Genomic DNA, 26,613 nt, shown 5'->3' with positions numbered 1-26,613 from the left:
AAACTTAACCCAAACCCTAACCCTCACCCTAACCCTAACCCCCACCCTTAACTTCACCCTCAGCCTAACCCTAAGCCTAACCCTAAACCTAACCCTAACACACACACTCACCCTTACCCTAACCCTAAATCTAAACCTAAACCTACCCCAAAACCTCAACCTAACCCTCACAATCACCATAACATTAACACAAACCGAAAGCCTAACCATAACTCTCATCCTAAACCTAACCCTAATCCTAAACCTCACAGTCACGCTAACCCTTACCCTAATACCAAATCCTAACCCTAAGCCTAACCCTCATCAGCACCCTAACCCTCACCCTAACCCTAAATCTAACAATAACCATAACCCAAACCCTCAAAATCAGCCTCACCCTAACCCTAACTCTAACCCTAAAAATGACTCTCACCCTAACCCTAACCCTAACCCTAACCCTTAACCTCACCCTAACCCTAACCCTAACCCTAATCCTCATCCTCACCCTAGCCCTCACCCTCACCCTAATCCTAACCCTAACCCTCATCCTAACCCTCACCCTAACCCTAAACCTCACCGTCACCAAAACCCTTAACCTAACCCTCACCCTAACCCTAAATTTAACCCAAACCCTAACTCTCACCCTAATCCTAACACTAAACCTCACCCTAAGCGTAACCCTCACACTCAGCCTCAGCCTCAGCCTAAGCCTAAGCCTAAGCCTAACCCTAACACTAACCATTACACTCTCCCTAACCCTAACCCTAATCCTAATCCTTACCCTAACCCTCACCCTCACCTTATCCCTCACCTTAACCTTAACCCTAACACTAACCCGAAACCTAACCCTCACCCTGAGCCTCACCCTAGCCCTAACTCTAACCCTAAATCTTACCCTCACCTTAACCCTAACGCTAAACCTCACCCTAACCATAACCATAAACCTCACCCTCAACCTAGCTCTCCCCCTAACCTTAACCCTCATCCTAATCCTCCCCCTAACCCTAGCCTTAACACTCTCCCTAACCCTAACTCTCACCCTCAGCCTCACCCTCAGCCTAAGCCTAAGCCTAAGCCTAACCCTAACCATCACACTCACCCTAACCCTAACACTAATCCTAAAGCTGACACTAAGCCTAACCCTCACCCTCACTCAAACCCTCACCTTAACCCTAACCTAACATTAACCCTAACCCTAACCCACACCCACAGCCTCACCCTAACCCTAACTCTAGCCATTAACGTCACCCTGACCCTAACCCTAACCTAACCCTAAACCCAACCCTAACCCTAAACCTAACCATCACCCTCAATCTAGCCCTCACCCTAGCCGTAATCCTAACTGTAAAACTCATCCTAACCCTCCCCCTATACCTAAGCATAACGCTCACCTTAACCCTAACGTTCTCACCCTCAACCTCACCCTCAGCCTAACCCTAAGCCTAACCCTAAACCTACCCCTAACTCACACACTCACCCTCAGCCTAAATCTAAGCCTAACCCTAAATATAACCCTAACCCACACACTCACCCTCACCCTAAACCTAATCCTAACCCTAACCCTAACCCTAACCTTCCCCCTAACTCTCACCCTAACACTAAACCTAACACTAACCCTAAACCTAACCCTCAACCTAACCCTCACCCTAACCCTGAGTCTAACCCTAAACCTCACATTCACCCTAACCCTAACTCAAACCCTAACCCAAACCCTAAAACAAACCCTAACCCTAACCTAACCCTCACCCTCACCGTAACTGTAAATATAAACCTTACCCTAACAATAAACCTAACCCTAACCCAAACAATAACCCTAACTCTAACCCTCATCCTAACAATATCCTTCACCGTAACCCTCACCCTCACCCTAACACTTACTCTCAACCTAACCCTTACCCTAACCCTCACACTCACCCTAAACTTTACCCTAATCCTAATGATAACCCTAAGCCTAACACTCACACTCACCCTCACCCTAACCCTAACCCTAACCATAACCCTCAACCTAACCCTAAACTTCACCCTCACCATAACCCTTACCCTAACCCTCAACCTAATTCTAAACTAAACCTGAATCCTAACTCTCAACCTAACCCTAACCCTAACACTCACCCTAAACCTAACCCTCACCACACCCTCAACCTAACCCTAACACTAACCCTAACACTAACCCTCAACCTAACTCTCACCCTAACCCTAACTCTAACCCTAAACCTCACCTTCACCCTAAACCTAACGCTACCTATAACCCAAACCCTAAACCTCACCCTAACGTTAACCCTAATCCTCACCCTCAACCTCACAGTAACTGTAACCCTAAACCTAAACCTAACAATAACCCTAACCCTAATCCTAACCCTCACCCTAACCGTAACCCTCACCCTAACCCAAACCCTCACCCTAACACTTACCCTCACCCAAAAACAAACCCTAACCCTAAAGCTAACCCTCACACTAACCCTAACCCTAACGCTAAACCTAAACCTCAACCTAGATCTCACCCTCACCCTAAGCCTAACACTAACCCTAAGCCTAAACCTCACCCTCACTCTACCCATAACCCTATATCTAACCGTAAACCTCACCCTCACCCTAACCCTAACCTTAACCCTAAACACCACCCTAACCCTAACCCTAATCCTCACCAGTACTCTCAACTTCACAATATCTATAACCCTAACCCTAACAGTAACCCTAACCCTAACCCTAACAATCACCTTAAACATAATCCTCACCTCCACCCTCACCCTCAGCCTAACCCTAAGCCTAAGCCTAACCCTAACCCTAACCATCACACTCAACCTCACCCTAAACCTAAAACTAACCTTAACCATATCCCTAAAACTCAACCTAACCCTCACCCTAAACCTAACCCTAACCCTAACCCTAAATCTCAACCTAACCCTCCCCCTAACCCTAACTCTAACACTAAACCTCAACCTCACCCTAACCCTAACCCTCACCCTAACCCTAACACTAACCCTAACGCTAAACCTCACCCTAACATCCCCCTAACCCTAACTCTAACCCTAAATCTAACCCTCACCCTAACACTAACCCTAACTTTAAACCTCACTCTAATCCTAACCATCACCCTTACCCACCACCTCAAAGTAACTCTAACCATAACCCTAATAATAACACTAACCATAACCCTTACACTAACCCTAACCCTAACCATAACCCTCACCCTCAGCCTCACCATCACCGCCATCTTAACCCTAACCATAACACTAACAATAACCATAACCCTAAGCCTAACCCTAATCGTCACCCCCACCCTCATCCTCAGCCTAACCCTAAGCCTAACTATAACCCTAACCCTAACCCTGACAGTAAGCCTAACCCTATCCTTAACCCTATACCTAAACCTAAACCTAAACCTAAATTTAACACTAATCCTAAGCTTTACCCTCACCCTAATCCAAACCCTAACCCGAACCCTCACCCTAACCCTAAGCCTAAGCCTAAGCCTAACCCTAACCTTCACACTGACTCTATCCTAACCCTAATCCTAAACCTAACCATACCTCTAAACATCACCCTAACCGTAACCCTCACCATAGCCCTCACCCTAACCCTAATCCTTACCCTAAACCTCATCCTAACACTCACAATAACCCTAAACCTAACCCTCACCCTCATGCTCGGCCTAAGCCTAAGCCCAAGCCTAAGCCTAACCGTACATCTGACCCTCACCCTAACCCTAAGCCTAACACTAACCCGAACTCTAAACCTAAATCTCACTCTCACCCTAAGCCTGACTCTAACCCTAAACTTAAACCTAAACCTCATCCTACCCTAACCGTAACATTCACCCTCACCCTCACCGTAACCCTCATCCTAAACCTAACCCTCAACCTAACACTTACCCTCACCCTAACCCAAAACCTAAAACTAACACTGACCCTCACACTAAGCTAAACATTACCCTTACCCTAACACTAACCCTAATTCAAACCTAAACCGCACACTAACTCTCACCCTCACCATAAACCTAAGGCTAACCCTAACCCTAAAACTAACCCTCACACTCACCATAACCCTAACCCTAATCCTAATCCTAACCCTAACCCTAACCCTCACCCTCACCCTAAACCTCACCCTAACCCTAAACCTAAAACTAACCCTAAAACTAACCCTCACCCTCAGTCTCACACTAACCCTGATTCTAACCCTAAACCTCACCCTCAACCTAACCCTAATGCTAAACCTAACCCTAAACCTAACCCAAACCCTAACGCTCCCCCTAACTCTCACCCTAACCCTAACATTAACACTAACCCTAACTCAAACCCTAACCCTAAAACTAAACCTCACCCTAACCCTAACCCTAACACTCACCCTAACCCTAACCCTCACCCTCACCCTCACCCTCAGCCTAACCCTAAGCCTAACCCTAAACCTAACCCTAACCCTCACACTAACCCTAACCCTAAACCTAAACCTAATCCTAACCCTAACCCTATCCCTCACCCTCACCCTAACCCTCACCGTAACCCTAACACTAATATTAACCCTAACCCTAACCCTCACCTTCAACCTCATCCTCAGCCTAACCCTAAGCCTAACCCTAAACCTAACCCTAACACACACAATCACCCTTACCCTAACCCTAATCCTAATCCTATCACTAAGCATCCCCCTAATTCTCACCCTCACCCTAAGCCTAAGACTAAACCTTACCCTAACCCTAAACCTAACCCTCACTCTAACCCTAACTCTAACCCTAAATCTCACCCTCACCCTAACCCTAACTCTAACCCTAAACCAAACCCTAAACCTCACCCTAACCCTAACCCTAACCGTAACCCTAACATTCACCCTAACCCTAACTCTAACCCTTATCCCCACAATCACCCTCAGCCTAACCCTAAGCCAATGACTAACCCTAAACCTAACCCTCACACTCACCCTCACCCTAAACCTAATCCTAATCCTAACCCTAACCCTAACCCTAACCCTCCCCCTAACTCTCATCCTCACCCTAACCCTAAGACGAAGCCTAACCCTAACCCTCAACCTAACCCTCACCCTAACCCTAACTCTAACCCTAAATCTCACCATCACCCTAACCCTAACTCTAACCCTAAACCAAACCCTAAACCTCAACCCTAACCCTAACCCTAACCCTAACCCTAACATTCACCCTAACCCTAACTATAACCTTAACCTCACCCTCACCCTATCCCTAATCCTAACCCAATGCTAAACATCACCCTAAACCTAAACATTACCCTAACACTTACCCTCACCCTAACACTAACACTAACATTAACACTAACCCTCACACTAACGCTAACCATACCGCAAAACCTAAACCTCACCCTAACCCTAACCCTAACCCTCAACTTCACCCTGGCCCTCACCCTAACCCTAACCCTCACCCTCACACTAAACCTCACACTAACCCTAACACTAATCCTCAATCTAACCCTCACCCTCACCCTAAAACTAAACCGAACCCTCATCCTTACCATAACCCTCACACTCGGCCTAACCCTCACCTTTTCTCTTACTGTCACTCTCATCCTAACCCTCACCTTAAACCAAACCCTCATCCTAAACCTCAACCTAACCATAACCCTAACCATCACACTAACCTTAACCCTCACCCTCACTATCCCTAAACCTCACACGCACACTAGCCCTCACCCTAACCCTAATCCTAACCGTAACCTTCATCCTAACCCTCAACCTAACGATAACCTGAAGCATCACTCTAAACCTCATCCTTATCCCCACCCTCACCCTCAGCCTAACCCTAAGCCAAAGACTAACCCTAACCCTATCCCTCACAGTCACCCTCACCCTAACCCTAATCCTAAACCTAACCCTAACCGTAACCCTAACCCTCCCCCAACTCTCACCCTCACCCTAACCCTAAGACTAAGCTTAACCCTAACCCTCAACCTAACCCTAACCCTAACCCTAATTCTAACCCTAAATCTCACCCTCACCCTAACCCTAACTCTAACCCTAAACCAAACCCTAAACCTCACCCTAACCTTAACACTAACCTTAACGCTAACATTCATCCTAACCCTAACTCTAACCCTAAACCTCACCCTCACCCTAACCCTAACACTAAGCCTAATGCTAAACGTCACCCTAAACCTAAACCTTACCCTGAAACTTACCCTCACCCTAACACTAACACTAACACTAACCCTCACACTAACGCTAACCATCACCTTAAACCTAAACCTCACCCTAAGACTAACCCTAACCCTCAACTTCACTCTGGCCCTCACACTGACCCTAACCCTCACTCTCACACTAAACCTCACACTACCCCTAAAACTAATCCTCAATCTAACCCGCACCCTCACCCTCAGCCTAACCCTCACCTTTACTCTTACTGTCACCCTCATCCTAACCCTCACCTTAATCCAAACCCTCATCCTAAACGTGACCCTAACCATAACCCTATCCATCACAATAACCCTAAACCTCACCCTCACCTTCAGCCTCAGCCTAACCTAAGCCTAGTCCTAAACCTATCCCTTAACCTCACACTCAGCCTAGCCCTCACCCTAACCCTAATCCTAACCCTAACCCTCATCCTAACCCTCAAACTAACGATAACCTGAACCATCACTCTAAACCTAATCCTTATCGCCACCCTCACGCTCAGCCTAACCCTAACCCAAACCCTCACCCTAGCACATACCCTAACCCAAATCCTAACCCTAACACTCACACTAACCCTCACTCTAACCCTAAACCTAACCCTCACCCTTAATCTAACCCTCACCCTCACCCTCAGCCTCAGCCTAACCCTAAGGCTAACACTAACCCTTACCCTCACACTCACCTTCACCTTAACCCTAATCCTAACCCTAACCCCAAGCCTAAACCTAACACTAACCCTAATCCTAACCCTCAACATAACACTAACCCTAACGCTAACACTCACCCTAGCACATACCCTAATCCTAATCCTAACCCTAACGCTCACCCTAACCCTCACTCTAAACCTAAACCTAACCCTAACCCTCACTCAAATGCTAACTTTCAACCTAACCCTACCCCCTCACACTAGCCCTAAACCTCAACCTAACCCTCACACTAACCCTAACTCTAACCATAAACTTCACACTTGCCCTAACCCTAACACTAACCGTAACCCTAAAATTCACCCGAACCCTAACCCTAAACCTCACCCTCACCCTAAACCTCACCCTCACCCTAACACTAAACCTCACCCTCACACTAACCCTCAACCTAACCCTAACCCTAACCCTAACCCTCAACCTAACCATAACCCTCACCGTAACCCTAACACTCACACTAACCCTAACCCTAAACCTCACCCTCACCCTCACCCTCACCCTATGTCTAACCATCCCCCTTACCCTAAACCAAACCCTAACCTTAACTCTCACCCTAACCCTAAGCCTAACCCTAACCCTAACCCTAATCCTCTCACTCACCCTCAACCTAAACCTAATCCTAAACCTAAACCTAACCGTCACAGTAACCCTCACCCTAGTGCTCACCCTAACCCTAATCCTAACCCTACACCACATCCTAACCCTAACCTCACCGTCACCCTCACCCTCAGTTTAACACTAACATTAATCCTAATCATAACTCTAAGCCTAACACTCACCCTTACCCTAAACCTCACCCAAACCTTAAATCTAAAAATAACCCTAACCCAAAACCTCACAATCAGCCTCACCCTAAACCTAACTCTAACCCTAAACCTCAATCTCACCCTAAACCTAACCCTAACCATAAACCTCACCATAACCCTAACCCTAAACCTCATCCTCAGCCTAGCCCTCACCCTAACGCTAATAATAACCCTAATCCTCACCCTAACACTAACCCTAACCCTAACCATCACCCTCACAAAACCCTTACCGTACCCCTCACCCTAACCCTAAACTTAACACTAACCCTAACTCTCACCCTAACCCTATCCCTAACACTCACCCTAAGCCTAACCCTAATCCTAATACTAACCCTAAGCCTAAACCTCACTCTCACCCTATCACTCATCTTAACCCTAACCCTAACACTAACCCTAAACCTAAAGCTCACCCTCAGCCACACCCTAACCCTAACTGTAACCCTAAATCTCACCCTCACTCTAACCCTAACCCTAAAACTCACCCTAATCATCACCATAAACCTCACCCTCACCCTAGCCCTCCCCCTAACACTAATCCTAACCCTAACCCTCATCCTAACCCTCCCTCTAATCCGAAACTTAACCCTCACCTAACCCTTACCCTCACCCTCACCCTAACCCTAAACTTCACACTCACCCTCACCCTCAGCCTAAGCCTAAGCCTAACCCTAACCCTACCCCTCACACTCACCCTAACCCTAACCCTAATCCTAATGCTGAACCTAACCCTAACCCTCACCCTCACCCTAACCCTCACCTTAACACTAACCCTAACATTAAACCTAAACCTAACCCACACCCTCAGCCTCACACTAACCCTAACTCTAAACCTAAAGGTCACCCTGACCCTAACCTTAAACCTAACCCTAAACCTCACCCTAACCCTAAACCTAAACCTCAACATCACCCTAGCCCTCACCTTAACCCTAATCCTAACCATAAACCTCATCCTAACCCTCCCTCTAAACCTAAGCATAACCCTCACTTTAACCCTAGCGTTCTCACCCTCAACCTCACCCTCAGCCTAACCCTAAACCTAAACCTAAATCTAACCCTAACACACACACTCACCCTCAACCTAACCCTAAGCCTAAGCCTAATCCTAACCCTATCCCTCCCCCTAAATCTCACCCTAACCCTAACCCTAACACTAACCCTAACCCTAACCCTCAACCTAACCCTCAACCTAATTTGACTCTAACCCTAAACCTCACCCTAACCCTAACCATAACTCTAACCCTAACCCAAACCCTAAACCTCACCTTAACCATAAACCAAACCCTCAACCTCACCTTAACCATAAATATAAACCTTACCCTAACAATAACACTAACCCTAACCCTAACAATAACCCTAACCCTAACGCTAACGCTCATCCTAACCATATCCATCACACTGACCCTAAACCTCACACTAACACTTACCCTCCTCCTAACCCTAAGCCTAACCCTCACCCTCATCCTAACACTCACCCAAACCCTAATTCCAACACTAACCCTAACCCTAACCCTCACCCTCACCCTCACCCTAACCCTAGCTATAAACCTAAACCTCACCCTCACCCTAACCCTAACCCTAAAAATAACCCTAAGCCTAACCCTAACCCTCTCACTAACCCTCACCCTAAGACTAACCCTAAACCTCACACTCACCCTCAACGTAACCCTAACCCTAACCCTCAACCTAACCCTAACCCTAAACCTAACTCTACCCCTAAAACTCACCCTCACCCTAAACCTAACTCTAAACCTAACCCAAAGCCTAAACCTCACCCTAACCCTAAACCTAACCCTCACCCTCACCCTCAGCGTAACTGTAACCCTAAACCTAACCCTAACAATAACCCTAACCCTAATACTAACCCTCACCCTAACCATAACACTCACCCTAACCCAAACCCTCAACCTAACACTTACAATCACCCTAACACTAACCGTAACCCTAAAGCTAACCCTCACATTAACCCTAACCCTAACCCTAACCGTAAAACTCAAACTAACCCTGACCCTCACCCTAACACTAACACTAACCCTAGCACTAAACCTCCCTCTCCCTCTCCCCCTAACCCAATATCTAACCATAAACCTCACCCTCACCCTAACCCTAACCTTAACCCTAAACACCACCCTAACCCTAAAACTAATCCTCACCCGCACCATCAACTTCAACATAATTGTAACCCTAACCCTAACAATAACACAGACCCTAAATCTAACCATCACCCTAAACCTAATCCTCACCTCTACCCTCACCATCAGCCTAACCCTAAGCCTAAGCCTAAACCTCACCCTAACCCTCACAGTCACCCTCAACTTAACCCTAATCCTAACCCTAAACTTATCTCTAAACCTCAAACTAACCCTCACCATCACCCTAACCCTAACACTAACTCTAACCCTAAACCTCACCCTAACCCTCCCCCTAACCCTAATTCTAACCCTAAACCTCACCCTCACCCTAACCCTGACCCTAACCTTAAACCTCACCCTAAACCTCACCCTAACCCTAACCCTCACCTTTACCCACCACCTCACCGTAACTCTAACCCTAACCCTAATAATAACACTAACTCTAACATTAACACTAACACTAACCCTCACCCTAAACCTAACCCTAACCCTCAACCTAACCCTAACCCTCACCCACACCGTAACACTAACCCTAACCCTCACCCAAACCCTAAACCCAACCCTAATCCAAAACCTCACCATAATGCTAACACTAAACCTCACCCTCACCCTTGTCCTCATCCTAACCCTAATCCAAACCCTAAACCTCATCCTAACCCTCACCCTAACAATAACCCTAACCCTCAACCTAACCCTAACCCTAACCCTCAAGCTAACCCTAACCCTCACCCTCACCCTCACTCTCAGCCTAACATTAATCCTAAGCCTACCCTAACCCTCACAATCACCCTCACCTTAACCCTAATCCTAACACTAACACTCACCCTAACCCTCACCCTAACCCTCCCACTAACCCTAACCCTAAACCTAAACCTCACCCTCTCCCTAACCCTAACTCTAAACCTGACCGTAAACCTAAACCTCACCCTAACCCTAACCCTAACTGTCACCCTCACCGTAACAGTAACCCTAACCCTAACAATAACCCTAACCCTAACCCTAACAGTAACCCTAAATATAACCCTCACCCTAATGCTAAACCTCACCCTAAAACTCACCCTAATACTAACACGAACCTTCACACTAACCCTAACCATCACCTTAACCCTAAACCTCAACCTAACCCTATACCTAAACCTCAACCTCACCCTAGCCCTCACACTAACCCTAACCCTCATCCTCACCCTAAACCTCACACTAACCCTAACACTAATACTCAATCTAACCCTCACCCACAGCCTAACCCTAACCCTAATCCTCATCCTAACCCTCAACCTAAGCCTAACCCTCACCTTTACCCATAATGTCACCCTCACCCTAACCCTCACCCTAACCTTAACCCACATTCTAACCCTCACCCTAACCGTAAACCTAACCATCACACTAACCCTAACCCTCATCCTCACCCTAGCCCTCATCCTAACCCTAATCCTAAACCTAACCCTCACCCTAACCCTAATCCTATCCCTAAACCTCATCCTAACTCTCACCCAAACCCTAATCCTAACCTCACCCTTATGCTCGGCCTAAGCCTAAGCCTAAGCCTAAGCCTAACCGTACACCTGACCCTCACCCTAACCCGAACCCTAACACTAACCCTAACTCTAAACATAAACCTCACTCTCACCCTAATCCTAACTCTAACCCTAAACCTAAACTTAAACCTCATCCTAATCCTAATCCTAACCTTTAACCTCACCCTCAACGTAACCCTCACACTAACCCTAACCCTCACCCTAACACTTACCCTCACCTTAACCCAAACCCTAACACTAGCACTGACCCTCACACTAACCTTAACCATCACCCTAACCCTAAAGCTAAACCTAACCTTAACCCTACCCCTCACCCTAGCCCTCACCCTAACCCTAACCATCATCTTCCCCCTAAAACTCACCCTAACCCTAACACTAATCCTCAATCTAACCCGTACCCTCACTCTACACCTAACCATAAACCTCACCCTAACGCTAACCCTCACCCTTACAGTAACCCTCACGCTCAGCCTAAGCCTAACATGTACCCTTACCGTCACCCCCACCCTAACCCTCACCCTAACACTAACACTAATCCTCAATCTAACCCTCACCCTCACTCTACCAATACCCTTAAGCTCACCCTAATGCTAACCCTCACCCTTACAGTCACCCTCACGCTCAGCCTAACCCTCACGTTTACCCTTACCGTCACCCCCACCCTAACCTTCACCCTAACCATAAACCTCATCCTCATGCTCGGCCTAAGCCTAAGCCTAATCCTAAGCCTAACTGTAAACCTGACCCTCGCCCTAACCCTTACCGTAACACTAACACTAACTCTAAACCTCAACCTCACCCTCACCCTCACCCTCAGCCTAAACCTAAGGCTCAACCTAACCTTAACACTAACCCTCACACTCACCCTAACACTCATCCTAACCCTAATTCTAACACTAACCCTAACCCAATCCACACCCTCAGCCTCACCCTAACCCTAATTCTAACCCAAAACCTCAACCTCACACTAAACCTAATGCTAAACCTGACCCTAACCCGAAACATAAACCTCACCCTAACCCTAACCCTCACAATCACACTCAACGTAACCGTAGCCCTAACCTTAACACTATCCATAACACTCACCCAAAACCTAACCCTCAACCTAACACTTAACCTCACCCTAACACAAACCCTAACCCTAACATTAACCCTCACACTAACCCTAACTCTCACCCTAACCCTAAGCCTCACCCTAACCCTAAACCTAACAATAAACCTCACCCGCACCCTCATCCTAACCCTCACTTGCACCCTAACTCTAACCCTAAACCTCACCCTCATCCTCACCCTAACTCTAACCCTAACCATAACCCTAAACCTCATTCTGACCCTAACCCTCATCCTCACCCTCACCGTAACCCAAACTCTAAACTTAACAATCACCCTAAACCCAACCTTAACCCTCACCCTAACATAACCCTCACCCTAACCCAAAGCCTCACCCTAACACTTACCCTCACCCTAACATTAACTCTAACTCTAACACTAACCCTCACAGTAACCCTAACTCTCACCCTAACCCTAAACCTCACCTTAACACTAACCCTAACCCTCACCCTCACCCTAGCCCTCACCCTAACCCTAATTCTAACCCTAACCCTCAACCTAAACCTAACCCTCATCCTAACCCTAAACCTCACACAAACCCCAACACTGATCCTCAATCTAACCCTCACCCTCCCCCTAAACCTCACCCTAACCCTTACCCTAACCCTCACCCTAATCCTAACTCTCACCCTTAAGGGAACACGCACCCTTAGCCTAACCCTCACCTTTATTCTTACCGTCACACTCATCCTAAACCTCACCCTAACCCTAACACTCATCCTAACACTCATTCGAACCCTAACCCTATCCATCACCCTAACACAAGCCCTCAACTTCACCCTCAACCTAAGCGTAACCCTAAGCCTAAACCTAAGCCTAAATCTAACACTCACACTCACCCTCGCCCTAACCCTAAACCTAATCCTAACGCTAAGCCTCATCCTAACCCTCACCCTAACCCTAACCCTCACCCTCACCCTCACCCTAACACTAACCCTAACTCCAACCCTAAACCTCACCCTCACCCTAACCCTAACTCTAAGCCTAACCCTAAACCTAAACCTCATTCTAACCCAAACCTAACCCTCAGCCTTACCCTCACCGTAACCCTAACCCTAACCCTCACCCTATCACTAGCCCTAACTCCAACCCTAAACCTCACCCTCACCCTAACACTAACTCTAAGCCTAACCCTAAACCTAAACCTCATTCTAACCCAAACCTAACCCTCAGCCTTACCCTCACCGTAACCCTAACCCTAACCCTAACCCTAACCCTAACAAGAAACTTAACCCTAACCCTGAACCTCACCCTAATCATAACCCTCACCCTAACACTAACCCTCACCCTAACTAACCCTAACACTAACACTAACCCTCACACTAACCCTAACCATCATCGTAACCCTAAACCTCACCCTAACACTAACCCTAACACTAACACGAACACTAAAACTCACCCTAACCCTAACCCTCACCCTCAAACTCAATGTAACCATAACCCTAACCTTAACACTATCCATAACACTCACCCTAAACCTAACCCTCAACCGAACACTTAACCTCACCCTAACACTAACCCTAACCCTAAAACTAACCCTCACACTAACCCTAACTCTCATCCTAATCCTAAACCTCATCCTAACCCTAAACCTAACCCTAAACCTTACCCTCACTCTAGCCCTCACCCTAACCCTAATTCTAACCCACACCCTCACCCTAACCCTAATCCTCATCCTCACGCTAAACCTCACACTAACCCTAAACCTAATCCTCAATCTAACCCGAACCCTAACCTTAACCTGAACCCTTACACTAAGGCTAACCCTAACCCTAAGCCTCACACTTATCTTAACCCTCACCCTTACCCTAACCCTCACCTTTACACTTACTTTCACCCTCACCCTAACCCTCACCCTAAATCTAACGCTCATCCTAACCCTCAACCTAACCCTAACCCTAACCATCACTCTAACCCTAATCCTCACCCCCATCCTCACCCTCAGCATAAGCCTAACCCAAACACTAACCCTCACACTCACCCTCACCCTAACCTTAATCCTAACTCTAACCCTAACCCTAACACTAACCCTAACTCTAAACATAAACCTCACACTCACCATAACCCTAACTCTAAACTTAAACCTAAACCTAAACCTCATCCTAATCCTAATCCTAACCTTCACCCTCACCCTCACCGTAACCTCACCCTAACCCTAACCCTCACCTAACACAAACCCTAACACTAACACTGACCTCACACTAACCCTAACCATCACCCTAACCCTAAAGCTAACCCTAAACTTAAACCTAGCCCTCACCCTAGCCCTCAACCTAACCCTAACCCTCATCCTCCCCCTAAACCTCACCCTAACCCTAACACTAATCTTCAATGTAACCTTCACCCTCACTCTACCCCTAACCCTAAACCTCACCCTAATGCTAACCCTCACCCTTACAGTAACCCTCACCGTCAGCCTAATCCTCACTTTTACCCTTATCGTCACCCACACCCTAACCCTCACCCTAAACCTAAACCTCACCCTCATGCTCGGCCTAAGCCTAAGCCCAATCCTAAGCCTAACCTTAAACCTGACCCTCACGCTACCCTAACCCTAACACTAACACTAACTCTAAACCTCAACCTCACTCTCAGCCTAACCCTAATTGTAACCCAAAACCTCAACGTCACCCTAATGCTAACGCTAAAGCTGACCCTAACCCGAGCCCTAAACCTAAGCCTAACCCTAACCCTCCCCCTAACTCTCACCTTAAACCTAACAATAACACTAACCCTAACTCTAACCCTAACCCTAACACTAAACCTCACCCTAACCCTAACCCTCACCCTAACCCTAACCCTCACCCTCACCCTCATGATCAGCCTAACCTTAAGCCTAACACTAACCCTAACACTAACCCTCACACTAACCCTAACCCTAACCCTAATTTTAATCATAACCCTAACCCTATCCCTCACCCTCACCCTAACTCTCACCCTAAACTTAACCCTAACACTAACCCTAACCCTATCCCTCACCTTCAACGTCACCCTCAGCCTAACCCTAAGCCTAACCCTAAACCTAACCCTAACACGCACACTCAACCTTACCCTAACCCTAATCCTAAACCTAACACTAACCCTAACCCTAACCCTCCCCCTAACTCTCATCCTCACCCTAACCCTAACTCTAAGCCTAACCCTAACCCTCAACCTAACCCTCACCCTAACCCTAACTCTAACCCTAAATCTCACCCTCACCCTAACACTAACTCTAACCCTAAACCAAACCCTAAACCTCACCCTAACCCTAACCCTAACCGTAACCCTAACATTCACCCTAACCCTAACTCTAACCCTAAACCTCACCCACACCCTAACCCTAACCCTAAGCCTAATGCTAAACCTTACCCTAAACCTAAAACTTACCCTAACACTTACCCTCACCCTAACACTAACACTAACACTAACCCTCACACTAACGCTAACCATCACCCTAAACCTAAACCGCATGCTAACCCTAACCCTAACCCTCAACTTCACCCTGGCTCTAACCCTAACACTCAACCTAGCACATACCGTAACCCTAATCCTAACCCTAACACTCACCCTAACGATAACCCTCACCCTACCCCTACCCCTAACCCTCACACTAACCCTTAACCTCACCCTAACCCTCACCCTAACCCTATATCTAAGCCTAAACCTCACACTCGCCCTAAACCTAACCCTAACCATAACCCTAAACCTCACGGTAACACTAACACAAATCCTCACCCTCACCCTAAACCTCATCCTCACCCTAACCCTAAACCTCACCCTCACACTAGCCCTCACCCACACCCTAAACCTAACCCTAACCCTCACCCTAACCATAACCCTCACTGTAACCCTAACACTCACACTAACCCTAACCCTAACCTCACCCTCATCCTCACCCTAACCCTAACCCTCCCCCCACCCTAAACCAAACCCTAATCCTAACCCTCACTCTAACCCTAAGCCTAACCCTAACCCTAACCCTAACCCTCACAATGACCCTCAACCTACACCTAATCCTAAACCTAACAATAACCCTCACAGTAACCCTCACCCTAGCGCTCACCCTAACCCTAATCCTAACCCTAAACCTCATCCTAGCGCTCACCCTAACCCTAACCCTCACCCTAACCCTAACCCTAACCCTCACCCTCATGCTCGGCCTAAGTCTAACCCTAAGCCTAAGCTTAAGCCTAACTCTAACCCTCACACTAACGCTCACCCTAACCCTAACCTTAACACAAAAGCAAACACTAACCCTAAACCTCACCCTCACCCTAACCGTAACTCTAACTCTAACCCTAAACATAAACCTAACCCTCACCCTAACCTTAACCCTCACCCTCACCGTAACCGTAACCCTAATCTTAATCCTAACAATAACCCTAACCCTAACAATCATTCTAACCATAACACTCAACCTAACCCTAACCCTCCTACTAACATTTAAACTCACCGTAACACTAAACCTAACCCTAACACTAGCACTCACACTAACCCTAACTCACAACTTCACCCTAGCCCTCACCCTAACCCTAACCCTCATCCTCACCCTAAACCTCACACTAACCCTAAAACTAATCCTCAATATAAAACTCACCCTCACCTTAACCCTAACCCTAACCCTCACCCTAACTCTAACGCTCAACCTTACCTTAATCCTCACTCTCAGCCTAACTCTCACTTTCACCATTAATGTCACCCTCACCCTAACCCTCACCCTAAGCCTAACCCTCATCCTAACCCTCACCCTGACTGTAACCCTAAGCCTAACCCTAACCCTAACCCTCACCCTCAACCTAGACATCACCCTAACCCTAATCCTAACCCTAACCCTAACCCTAACCATCACCCTTAACCTAATCCTCAACCCCACCCTCACCCTCAGCCTAACCCTAAGCCTAAGCCTAATCTTAACCCTAACCCACACACTCATCCTCACCATAACCTTAATCCTAAACCCAACCCTAACACTAACACTAAACCTCAACCTAACCCTCACCCTAACATTAACCCTAACACTAACCCTAACCCTATCCCTCCCCATAACCCTCCCCATAACACTAACTCTAACCCTAAACCTCACCCTCACACTAACTCTAACTCTAACACTAAACCTAAACCTAAACCTCATCCTAACCTTAACCCTAACAATAACCCTAACCCTAATCCTAACCTAACCCTAACTCTAACCCTAACACTAAACCTAACCCTAACCCTCACCCTAACCCTAACCCTAACCTTCAACCTAACCCTAACCCTCAACCTCACCGTAACTCTCACCCTAACACTCACCCTAACCCTAAAACTAACCCTAACCCTAAACCTCAACCTAAGGCTAACCCTAACCCTCACCCTTACCCTAGCCCTCACCGTAGCCCTAATCCTAAACCTAAACCTCACCCTAACCCTAAAACCCTAACAATCACCCTAACCCTAACCCTTACCCTCATCCTCATGCTCGGCCTAAGCGTAAGACTACGGCTAACCCTAACCCTAAACTTCACACTCACCTTCACCCTCATCCTCACAGTAACTCTAACCCTAACCCTAACAATAACACAAACCCTAAACCTAACCCTAAACCTCACCCTCACAATAACCCTCACCCTAACCCAACCCCTCACCTTAACACTACCCTAACCCTAACCCTAAACCTCAAACTAACCCTAACCCTAACCCTCACCCTCAGCCTCAACCTCACTGTAAAATTAACCTAAACGATAACACTAACAAAAATCCTAACCCTAACAATAAATCTAACCCTCACCCTCACCCTAACCCTAACCCTAACCCTCACCCTCACCCTCGCCGTAACCCTAACCCTAAACCTCACCCTAACCCTAAACCTAACCCTAATCCTAAACCTCTACATAATGCTAACCCTAAACCTCACCCTCGCCCTTGCCCTCACACTAACACTAATCCTAACCCTAAACCTCATCCTAACCCTCACCCTAACAATAAACCTAATCCTCACCCTAACCCTAACCCTCACCTTTACCCTTACTGTCACCCTCACCCTAAACCTCACCCTAACCCTAACCCACATTCTAAACCTCACCCTAACCGTAACCCTAACCATCACACTAACCCTAACCCTCAAACTCAACCTCAGCCTCAGTCTAACCCTAAGCCTAAGCCTAACCCTAACCTTCACCCTCACACTCACCATAGCCCTCACCTTAACCCTGACCCTCACCCTAACACTTACCTTAACCTAACACTAACCCTAACCCAAACACTAACCCTCACACTAACCCTAACCCTAACCCTAAAACTCACCCTAACCCTAACCCTAACCCTCACCCCCACCCTCACCCTAATTCTAACCCTAACTTTAACAATAACACTAATCCTAACCCTAAACCTAACTTTAACAATAAACCTAACCCTCAGCCTCACCTTCACCACAAACTTAACCGTAATCATAACACTAAAAATAACCCTCACCTTAACCCTAACTCTCACCCTAACGATAAACCTAAGCCTCACCTTAACCCTAACACTCACCCTCACACTCATGCTCTAACTAACCCTAATCCTAATCCTAACCCTAACTCTAACACACACACTCACCCTCACCCTCACCCTAACCCTAACCCTAACACTAACCCTAACCCTAACCCTAACCCTAACCCTCACCCTTCCCCTATCTCTAACCCTAAACCTCAAACTCACACCGACCTTAACCTTAAACCTAAACTTAAACCTCACCCTAAACCTAACACTAAACCTCAACCTCACCCTAGCCCTCAACATAACCCTAATCCTAAATCAAACCCTCATCTTAACCCTAAACCTAACCCTAAACCTAACCCTAACCCTAACACTAATCCTAACTCTAACCCTAACCCTAACACTAACCCTAACTCTAAACATAAACCTCACTCTCACCCTAACCCTAACTCTAACCTTAAACCTAAACCTAAACCTCATCCTAATCCTAATCCGAACCTTCACCCTCACCCTCACCGTAACCCTCACCCTAACCCTCACCGTCACCCTAACACTTACCCTCACCCTCACACAAACCCTAACACTAACACTGACCCTCACACGAACCCTAACCATCACCCTAACCCTAAAGCTAACCCTATCCTTAAACCTAGCCCTCACCCTAGCCCTCACCATAACCCTAAATCTCATCCTCCCCCTAAACCAAACCCTAACCCTAATACTAATCTTCAATGTAAACCTCACCCTCACTCTACCCCTCACCCTACACCTCACCCTAATGCTAACCCTCACCCTTACAGTAACCCTCACCGTCAGCCTAACCCTCACGTTTACCCTTACCGACAACCCCACCCTAACCCTCATCCTAACCCTAAACCTCACGCTCATGCTTGGCCTAAGCCTCAGCCTAATCCTAAGCCTAACCGTAAACCTGACCCTCACCCTAACCCTAACCCTAACCCTAACACTAACTCTAAAACTCAACCTCACCCTCAGCCTCAGCCTCAGCCTAAACCTAAGGCTAAACCGAACCTTAACACTAACCCTTTACACTCACCGTAACACTCATCTAACCCTAACCCTAACAGTAACCCTAACCCTAAACCTCACCCTCATGCTCGGCCTAAGCCTAAGCCTAATCCTAAGCCTAAATGTAAACCTGACCCTCACCCTCAGCCTCAACCTAACCCTAATTCTAACCCAAAACCTCAACCTCACCCTAACCCTAACGCTAAACCTAACCCTAACCCGAACCCTAAACCTTACCCTAACCCTAAACCTAACCCTCACCCTAACCCTCACCTTAAACCTAAACCTAACTCTAACACTAACCCTAACCCTAACCCTCACCTTCAACCACACCCTCAGCCTAACCCTAAGCCTAACCTTAACCCTAACCCTAATCATAACCCTCACCCTCAGCCTCACCATCACCGCAAACTTAACCCTAACCATAACACTAACAATAACCCTAACCCTAACCCTAACCCTAATCCTCACCGCCACCCTCAACCTCAGCTTAACCCTAAGCCTAACCCTAACCCTAACCTTAACCCTCACTGTAACCATAACCCTAACCCTAAACCTAACCTCACCCTAACCCTAACCCTAACCCTCACCCTAAGTCTCACCCTAGACCTCATCCTAACCCTAATCCTAACCCTAAACATCATCCTTAACCTCACCCTAACCCTAACCCTAACCCTATCCCTCACCTTGACCCTAACCCTCACCCTCAAGCTCGGCCTAAGCCTAAGCCTAAACCTAAGCCTAGTCCTAACCCTAACCTTCACCCTAACCCTAACCCTAACACTAAGCCTAACTGTAACCCTAAACCTCACTCTCACCCTAACCCTAACTCTGACACTAAACCTAAATCTAACAGTATCTCTAACCCTTACCCTAACCCTCACCCTTACCATAAGCCTCAACCTAACATTTACCCTCAACCTAACACTCACCCTAACCCTAACACTAACCCTAACCATCAACCTAACCCTAACTCTAACCCTCATCCTAACAGTAACCCTCACCCTCAACATCACCCTCAGCCTAACCCTAAGCCTAACCCTAAACCTAAACCTAACAAAAACCATAACCCTAATCCTAACCCGCACACAAACCATAACCCTCACCCTAACCCATACCCTCACTCTAACACTTACCCTCACCCTAACACTAACCATAACCCTAACACTAACCCACCAACTAACCTAACCCTAACCCAAAACCTCAACCTAATCCTGACCCTCACCCTAACCCTAACACTAACCCTAACACTAACCCCCCCTAAACCAATATCTCACCCTAAATCTCACCCTCACCCTAACCCTTACCGTAAACCCCACACTAACCCTAACCCTAACCCTCACCCGCACCCTCCCCATCACGGGAACTCTAATCCTAACCCTAACAATACCACTAAGCCTACCCCAAACCATCACCCTAACCCTAATCTTCACCCCCACACTCAACCTCATCCTTACCCTAAGCCTAAGCCTATCCCTCAACCTAACCCACATACTCATCCTCACCCTAACCCTAATCCTAAACCTAACCCTATCCCTAAACCTCAACCTAACCCTCACCCTCACCCTAACCCTAACACTAACTCTAACCCTAAATCTCACCCTAACCCTCCCCCTAACCCTAAACCTCCCCTCCCCCTCAACCTCATCGGAACGCTAACCCTAACCCTAACAATATCACTAACCCTAACCCTAACCCTAAACATAAACCTCACCCTCAGCTTCAACTTCACAGCAAACTTAACCCTAACCATAACACTAACAATAAACATAACCCTAACCCTAACCCTATTCTGCACCCCCACCATCACCCTCACCCTCAGCCTAAGCCTAACCCTAACCCTAACCATCACCATAATCCTAACCCTAACCCTCAACCTAACCCTGATCCTTAGCCTCACCCTCACCCTCAATGAAACCCTATCCCTATCCCTAAGCTTAACCCTAACACTAAACCTCACACTCACCCTCACCCTAACACTAATCCTAAACCTAACACTATCCATAAGCCTAACCCTCACCCTAAACCTCACCCTAACCCTTACCCTAACTCTTACCTTCACCCTAACACCAACCCTAACCATACACTAACCATAAACTTCACCAACACCTTATCCCTCACCCTAACCCTAAATCTACCCCTAAACCTCACCCTCACCTAACCCTAACTCTAACCCTAAACCTAACACTAAACCTCACCCTAACCCTAAACCTAACCATCACCCTCACTCTCACCGTAACTTTAAACCTAACCCTAACTCTAACAATTACATTAGCCCTAACCCTAACACTCACCCTAACCATAACCCTCACCCTAACGGTAATCCTCACCCTAGAACTTACACTCACCCTAACACTAACCCTAACTCTAACACTAAGCCTCAAACTAACTCTAACATTCACCCTACTCCTAAACCTCACCCTAACCCTAACCCTCACCCTCACCCTAGCCCTCACCATAAACCTAATTCTAACCCTCACCCTCAACCTAAACCAGACCCTCATGCTCACCCTAAACCTCACACTAACCCTAACCCTAATACTCAATCTAACCCTCACCCTAACCCTAACCCTAACCCTTACCGTAACCCTAAATCTAACCCTAACCCTCAGCCTTATCTTAACCCTAACCCTCAGCTTAAACTTCACTTTTACCCTTACAATCATCCTCAACCTTACGCTCACCCTAACACTAAAACTCATCCTAACCCTCACCCTAAACTTAAACCTAAACATCACCCTAACCCTAAGCCTCACCCTCAATCGCACAATCAGCCTAAACCTAAGCCTAATCCTAAGCCTTACCCTAAACCTCACCATCACACTAGCCCTCATCCTAACCCTAATCCTAACCAACACACTAACCCTAATCCTCACCCCACCCTCACCCTCAGCCTAACCCTAAGCCTAAGCCCCACCCTAACCCTAACCCTCATGTCACCGTAAACCTAACCCTCATCCTAACCCTCACGCTATCCCTAACCATAACTCTAAACCTCACCCTAACCCTAACCCTAACCCTCACCCTCACCCTAGCCCTCACCTTAACACTAATCCTAACGCTAATCCTCATCTTAACCATCACCCTAACCCTAACCCTAACCCTCACCATAACCCTATGCCTAACCCTCAACCTAACCCTAACACTCACTCTAACCCTAACCCTAAACCTCACCCTAACCCTAACTCTCACCCTCACCCTCACCCTTAGCCTAACCCAAAGCCTAACCCTAAACCTAACCCAAACCCTCAGACTTACCTGAAACCTTACCCTAATCCTAATCCTAACCCTAAGCCTTACCCTAAGCCTAACCCTAACCCTCATCCTAACCCTAAATCTAAAACTAACCCTAACCCTAATCCTTACCCTCAGCCTCACCCTAACACTAACTCTAACCCTAAACCTCACCCTCACCCTAACCCTAACCCTTACCGTAACCCTAAACCTCACCCTAACCCTTACCCTAAACCTCACACACACAATAGCCCTCACTCTAACCCTAATCCTAAAACTAACCCTCATCCTAACTCTCACGTTAACCCTAACGCTAACCCTCACCCTCACCCTCACGCTAACCATAACCTTCAACCTAACCCTAACCCTCACCCTCACCATAACCTTTACCCTAACCCTAAACTTAAACGAAGCCTAACCCTCACCCTAACCCTAACCCTCATCCTCAACCTCACCCTGAGCCTAAAACTAAGCCTAACCCTAAACCTAACCCTAACACACACACTCACCCTCACCCTAACCCTAATCGAACCCTAAACCTAACCCTAAACCTCCCCCTGACTCTCACCATAACCCTAACCCTAACATTAACCCTAACCCTAACCCTCAACCTACCACTCATCCTAAACCTAACTCTAACCCAAAACCTAAACCTCACCCTAACCCTAAACATAACCTTCACACTAACCCAAACCCTCACCCTAACACTTACCCTGACCCTAATACTAATCCTAACCCTAACACTAACCATCACACTAACCCTAAATCTAACTCTAAACCTCAATCTAACCCTCACCCTCAACCTAACCCCAACACTAACGCTAACACTAACCCTATACCTAACCCTCTCCTGAACCATATATCTAAACCTAAACCTCAACCTCAAACTAACACTAACCCTAACCCTAACCCTAAACCTCACCCAAACCCTAAACCTAACCCTCACCCGCACCCTCACCCTCACAGGAACTCTAACCCTAACCCTAACAATAACACTAACACTAACCCGAACCATCACACTTACCCTAATCCTCACCCCCACTCTCACCCTCATCCTAACCCTAAACCTAAGCCTAACCTTCAACCTAACCCTTACACTCACCCTAACCCTAACCCTAACACTCACCCTAAACCTCACCCTAAACCTCACCCTTACCCTAACACTCACCCTCACCTCAACCTCACCATAACTCTAACCCTAAACCTAACATTACCACTAAACCTAACACTAAACCTAACCCAACCATAACCCTCACCCTCAGCCTCACCCTCACGGCAAATTAACCCTAACCATAACACTAACAATAACCCTAAACCTAACCCTAACCGAAACCTAATCCTCACCCCCACCCTCACCCTCAGCCTAACCCTAAGCTTAACCCTACCCCTAAGACGAACCCTCACTGCAACCCTAACCCTAACGCTCACCCTCACCCTAACCCTAACCCTCAAACTCACCTTCACCCTAACCCTATTCCTAAACATAACCCTATACCTTACCCTAACCCTCACCCTAAGCCTCATCCTAGCCCTCACTCTAACCCTAATCCTAACCATAAACCTCATCCTAACCCTCGCCCTAACCCTAAGATTAACACTGACACTAACCCTAACCATCACCCAAACCCTAAACCTTACCCTAAACCTAAACCTAAACCTCACCCTCACCCTAGCCCTCACCCTAACCCTAACAATCATCCTCACCCTAAACCTCACACTAACATTAACACTAATCCTCAATCTAACCCTCATCCTCACCCTACCTCTAACCCTAACTCTCACCCTAACCCTAACCCTCACCCTTATGATAACCCCCACCCTCAGCCTAACCCTCACGTTTACCCCTACCGTCACCCCCACGCTAACCCTCACCCTAACACTAACCCTCACCCTAACCCTCACCCTAACCATGACTCTACCCCTAAACTTCACCCTCACCTTAATCCTAACTCTAACCCTAACCCTAACACTAAATCTCACCATAATCCTAACGCTAAACCTCACCCGCTCCCTCACTGTAACTGTAACCCTAACCCTAACTCTAACAATAACCTTAACCCTAAGCCTAACACTAAAATTAACACTAACCCTAAACCTAAACCTAACCCTAATCCTCAGCCCACCCTCACCCTAACCAAACCCTAACCCTAACCTTCACCCTAACCCTAAGCCTAACCCTAACCCTAATTATAACCCTCATATTCACTCTCACCCTAAACCTAATCCTAAACCTAACACTATCCCTAATCCTAACCCTCACCCTAACCCTCAGCCTAACCCTGATCCTAACCCTAAACCTCATCCTAATCCTCACTCTAACCCTAACCTTAACCCTCACCCTAACCCTAACCCTATCCCTCATCCACATGCTGGGCCTAACTAAACCAAAGCCAAAGCCTAAGCCTAACCCTAAACCTAACTCTCACCCTAACCCTAACCCTAAGACTAACCCTAACTCTAACTCTAACCCTAAACCTCACCCTCACACTAACCCTAACTCTAAAACTAAACCTAAACCTAAACCTCATCCTAACCTTGAGCCTAACAATAACCGTAACCCTAACCTTAACCTAACCCTAACACTAACACTAAAACTAACCCTAACCCTGACCCTAACCATAACCCTCAAACTAACCCTAAAATCACCCTAACACTAAACCTAATCCTCACCCTCACCCTAGCCCTCACCCTAACCCTAACGGTCATCCTCACCCTAAACCTCACATTAACACTAACACTAATCCTCAATCTAACCCTCACTCTTACCCTGACCCTAACCCTAACTCCCACCCATAACCTAACCCTCACCCTACTGTAACCCTCACCCTAGGCCTAACCCTCAACTATACCCTTACCGTCACCCCCAGCTTAACCCTCACCCTAACCCTAACCCTCAACCTAACCCTCACCCAAATCCTAACTCTACCCCTAAATCTCAACCTCACCTTAACCCTATCTCTAACCCTAAGCCTAACACTAAAAACTTCACCCTCATCCTAACCCTAACCCTAACCCTAAACCTCACCCTAACCCGAACACTAACCCTAGCCCTAAACCTCACCTTAACCCTCCCCCTAACCCTAAGTCTAACCCTTAACCTCACCCTCACCCTAACCCTAACCCTAACCCTAAAACTCACCCTAAAACTCACTGTAACCCTATCCTTCACACTCACCCTCAACCTCACTGTAAATCTAACTCTATACCTAACAATAACCCTAACTCTAACCCAAACCCTAACCCTAACCATAATCGTCAACCTCAGCCTCAACCTCACCGCAAACTTAACCCTAACCATAACACTAACAATAACCCTAACACTAACCCTAACTCTAATCCTTACCCCCACCATCACCCTGAGCCTAACCCTAAGCCTCACCCTAACCCTAACCTTAACCTTAAACCTAACCATAAACCTCACCATCAGCCACATCCTCACAGCAAACTTAACCCTAACCATAACACTAACATAACCCTAACCCTAAACCTAACCCGAATCCTCACCCCCACTGTCAAC

Source organism: Dipodomys merriami, unplaced genomic scaffold (genome assembly GCF_024711535.1).
Source record: "Dipodomys merriami isolate MVZ:Mamm:240054 unplaced genomic scaffold, mDipMer1.0.p SCAF_79, whole genome shotgun sequence".
NCBI lineage: Eukaryota > Metazoa > Chordata > Mammalia > Rodentia > Heteromyidae > Dipodomys > Dipodomys merriami.
Note: the sequence above shows the minus strand (reverse complement) of the source record.